We start from the raw sequence: 4,731 nt of genomic DNA on the forward strand, positions 1-4,731 counted from the left end.
CCTGACTTGTTAATTTGAGCCATTCTGACTGGTGTGAGGTGGGATCTTTTCTCACCTTTTTACTAAAAAATACTTTAAACACACAGAAGAGTTGAAAGAGTCACATAATGAACAGCTATATTTCATCCACTTAAATTTAACAATTTTTAACATTCTTCATGACAGTTTTTAACATTCTGCTGTCTTTGAACCCTCACCCATCTCCTTGTTTGTGTGTGTAGGTTTGTGTTTATTTGTATACCTGCCCACTTCCTTCCCCACGGACCACTGAAAACTAAGTTCTGCATTGAGCTGCTTCATCCTAAAATACTTCATTATGCATCTTCTAAGAACTGTCTCCTACAAAACTTTCAACGCATTAAAGTTGCTCTGATGCGCTCCATATCCCCAAAGAACCTAGGCCCTCTGTTACTTGGTTCGGAGACTGGTTTTCTCAGCAGGTGTATCAGCATTGGTGGGCACCAGGTGCCAGGCTGTAGCCTCTGGCTGCTCCCAAGGGCCAGCCACTCGGCCCGCCTTTTATCGTTCTCCTGGATCTAGTCCTCATTCTGATTAAGCCAGACACTTGGGCACCTGGGTGGCTCAGTGGGTTAAGCCTCTGCTTTTGGCTCAGGTCATGATCTCAGGGTCCTGGGATAGAGTCCCGCATCGGGCTCTCTGCTTAGCAGGGAGCCTGCTTCCACCTTTCTCTCTCTCTCTGCCTGCCTCTCTGCCTACTTGTGATTTCTCTCTGTCAAATTAAAAAAAAATCTTTAAAAAAAAAAAAAAGAAGCCAGACACTCAGGGTCTGGGCTTCCCAGGCACAAATAACCTACCCTTCTTCTATTTTCTGTGGGGTTTAATTCTATTTTATTTTCTTCTATTTTATGTTTTCTTTAAAAATTTTATTTATTTATTTGAGAGAGAGAGAGAAATAGTGTGTGTGCATGAACAAGGAGAGTGGGAGAGCGAGAAACAGGCTTCCTGCTGAGCAGGGAGCTTGATGGGATCATGACCTGAGCTCAAGGCAGATGCTTAACTGACTGAGCCACTCAGGTGCCCCTAAATGTTATTCTTTTGAGTAGAAAATACATTCACGTGTTGTCAAAAGGTGAATAATGCAATACCCCCATATCCCTGCCACTCCTGTCTCAGCCCTTCTGTGCCCCTCCCGGAGGAAACCCATCTTATTAGCTTTTTGCAAGCCATTCCTCAGATTGCTTGTATGTTTACAAGCAAATACACGGAATATCAATGGCTCCCTTTCACTACAGAAATGATAGCACATTATAAACACTGCTCTGCACTTATGTTTATTAATGACTTTAAGAATATGAGGCACCCTTATCCTGCCTACTCTGCTTTGCTCATTCCTCCTCCTGGAAACCACAATAATTGCTCTTGCTCAGGTTTTCCTATTGCTCTCTTTGTCCCTTGACTGACCTGGTGATCCCACATGACCCTGGATGGCATAGCTTGCCCCTTCCTCTTAGAAACGACTAGTAACATCTTTTCTTTCCTTTTTTTTTTGAGCTCTTAGCTTACTAATCCTCTCATGAAAAATGTACACCATCACTACAGATAAAGTCACTGCAGAATCTTTACGCCTTCTGTTGTCCGATCTTCAGCTCACTTCTTTTTGCCAGCACCAATGTTGGCTTTTGTAGTCTCCCTGAATTTCTTCATTCTGTTCTTCATTCCTTTTGCTGTTTTTTCAACATCTTTTTTCTTCGTATATAGGCCATGTCTTGCAAGTCTATGTTTGGGTTTGTTATTCTTTGCATAATCCAAAAAATCATAAATCATGCCAAAACTAGCAGTCTTGCCACCACCAAAATGGGTTCTGAATCCAAATACAAAGATGACATCTGGTATGGTCTTGTGCATTTTTGCTGTTTTTCCTGAATGTCTGTCTTAGGTACGTACTGTTGCCTTTCCAGGGTGAAGAGCATCAATGACCATCTGTTTTTGCTGAAGTAGTCCATTGATCATGAATTCCTGGTCTTTATAGTTACTGATGATGGTAGCCAAGCTTCAAGCAGCAAGGGAGGAAAAAACCTATCTTTTCAACAGCAACAATTTCCTGGTCTGTTGGCCTCACTATGCTTGAATAATATTTAAACCTATATTTTAAAACAATCCTGAACTAACTAACTATTTGATTTCTTTACTTATAAAAGGGAAATTTAACTGTTTTCTTAGTACTCTTCAGATGTTCCTTCTGTTATAAGAAGTAAAGAGCATGCCATCCAGTTCTGTCTGGAAAAAGGTGTAACTTACAGATTCAACACAATCTCTATCAAAATCCTGCCAGCTTTTTCTTAGAAAGTGACAAGCCAAAATTTATATGGAAATACAAGGGATTCACAATATCCAAAACAATCTTTAAAAGAACAAAGCTAGGGGCGCCTGGGTGGCTCAGTAGGTTAAGCCGCTGCCTTCGGCTCAGGTCATGATCTCGGGGTCCTGGGATCGAGTCCCACGTCGGGCTCTCTGCTCAGCGGGGAGCCTGCTTCCCTCTCTCTCTCTCTGCCTGCCTCTCTATCTACTTGTGATCTCTCTCTGTCAAATAAATAAATAATCTTTAAAAAAAAAAGAACAAAGCTAGAAGACTTGCATTTCCCTATTGCAAGACTTGGTACAAAGATATGGTATTCAGTGTGGTACTGGCATAGAATAGGTATATAGATCAATGGAATAGAACTGAGAATCTAAAAGTAATCCCTTACATTGTGGTCAGTTGATTCCCTAAAATGTTGCCAAGATAATCCAATGGGAGAAAGAACAGTATTTTAACAAGTGATGGTGAGACACTGGATACCCACATGCCAAAGAATGAAGTTGGATCCTTTCCTTATATCACACACAAAAATTAATTCCCAATGGATCATATAAAACTATAAAACTCTTAACTGTAGGGGTCTGAGAAACACAGAAGTATGTCTTCATAACTTTAGGGTAGGCAAAGTCTTGTTAGGTGTCTGACAGAAAAGTGAAAAGACAGGGATGTCTAGCTGACTCAGTTGGTAAAGCATGCAACTTGATCTCAGGGTCATGAGTTTGAGCCCCATGTTGGGTGTAGAGCCTACTTAAAAAAAAAATAGGGATGCCTAGTGGCTCAGCTGGTTAAGCACCTGCCTTCGGCTTGTGATCTTGGGGTCCTGGGATTGAGACCAGCGTTGGACTCCTTGCTCAGTGGGGACCCTCCTTCTCCCTCTACCTGCCACTCTCCCTTCTGGTGCACACTCTCTCTCTGACAAATAAATAAATAAAATATATATTTTTTTAAAAAGTAAAAGACCATCCACAGAGTGGAACAAAGTATTTTCAAATCACATATCTGATAAGGAACTTATATCCAAAATATGTAAAGAATTTTATATTTCAATAATAAAAAGATAGCCCAATAAAACACAGGCAAAGGATATGAACAGACATTACTCTAAAGAAGATATGCATGTGAAAAGGTATTCAACATCATTAGTAATTAGGGAAATACAAATCAAAAGCACAGTGATCAAATTAAAGAAATACAATTCAAAAGAATCGCATCCACTGCGACGGGTATAGTAATAGGGAAAATAACTAATGTTGGTGAGGATATGGTATACTTGGAACCCTCATACACTGCTAGTGGGAATGTAAAGTGATGCAGACATTTTGTAAAAAGATTGTCATTTTCTGAAACACAGAGTTATCATATGGACATTCCACTCGTATGGGTATACCCTGGAGACATGAAAATATGTATCCATGGGAAACTTGTACATGAACTTGCAGTATTATTCATAATAGCCCCAAAGTGGAAACAATTAAAATGTCCATTAGCTGATAAATGGGTAAATCCAATGTGGTATAATGATAGAGTGAAATATTTTTTCAGTTATAAAAAGCAATAAAACACTACATTTAATGCAATGAAGTGCTACAAATGGAAAAACTTTAAAAACATTATTCCAAATGAAAGAAGCCATTCACAAAAGACCACATGTTTTATGATTTCATTTACATGAGATGTCAAAATGAGGCAAATCCATGGAGACAGAAAGTGGGCATGGGGTGGAGAGTTGATGAGAAATGGGAAGTGACTGCTAATGGGTACAGGGCTGCTTTTAGGGTGATAAAATATTCTAAAATTGATTGTGGGTGATGGTTGCACATCTCTGTGGATATACTAAAACCCACAGAATTGTACACTTAAGTGTGAATTGTAGTCTATGTGACATATATTACAATAAAGCTACTTAAAAGTGTGTAACTTATGTATCTTAGATGTATGAGTAAAATATTTGTGCCTTGGGGCGCCTGGGTGGCTCAGGGGGTTAAGCCTCTGCATTTGGCTCAGGTCATGATCCCGGGGTCCTGGGATCGAGCCCCGCATCGGGCTCTCTGCTTGGCTGGGAGCATGCTTCCTCCTCTCTCTCTCTCTCTCTGCCTGCCTCTCTGCCTACTTGTAATCTCTATCTGTCAAAAAAATAAAATCTTGAAAAAAAAAAATTTTGTGCCTGGGTGCCTGCGAGGCTCCATCATTAAGCGGCTGCCTTTGGCTCAGGTCCTGATCCCAGGGTGCTGGGATCGAGTCCTTCATTGAGTTTCTTGCTTAGAGGGAAGCCTGCTTCTCCTTCTCCCACTCCCCCTGCTTGTGTTCCCTCTCTTGCTGTGTCTCTCTCTGTCAATAAATAAATAAAATCTTAAAAAAAAATATTCGTGCCAAAGGGCATCACACTTCCACGGAATGATGGAAAGACTATT

The 4,731-nt window shown here is 40.5% G+C and overlaps 1 pseudogene; it reads right to left on the bottom strand.

Moving 5' to 3' along the window:
- Nucleotides 1-1,608: 1,608 nt before the first annotated feature.
- On the bottom strand, nucleotides 1,609-1,974 carry LOC123951059 (annotated as a pseudogene).
- Nucleotides 1,975-4,731: the final 2,757 nt, after the last annotated feature.

This window comes from Meles meles, chromosome 9, assembly GCF_922984935.1.
Source record: "Meles meles chromosome 9, mMelMel3.1 paternal haplotype, whole genome shotgun sequence".
Classification (NCBI taxonomy): domain Eukaryota; kingdom Metazoa; phylum Chordata; class Mammalia; order Carnivora; family Mustelidae; genus Meles; species Meles meles.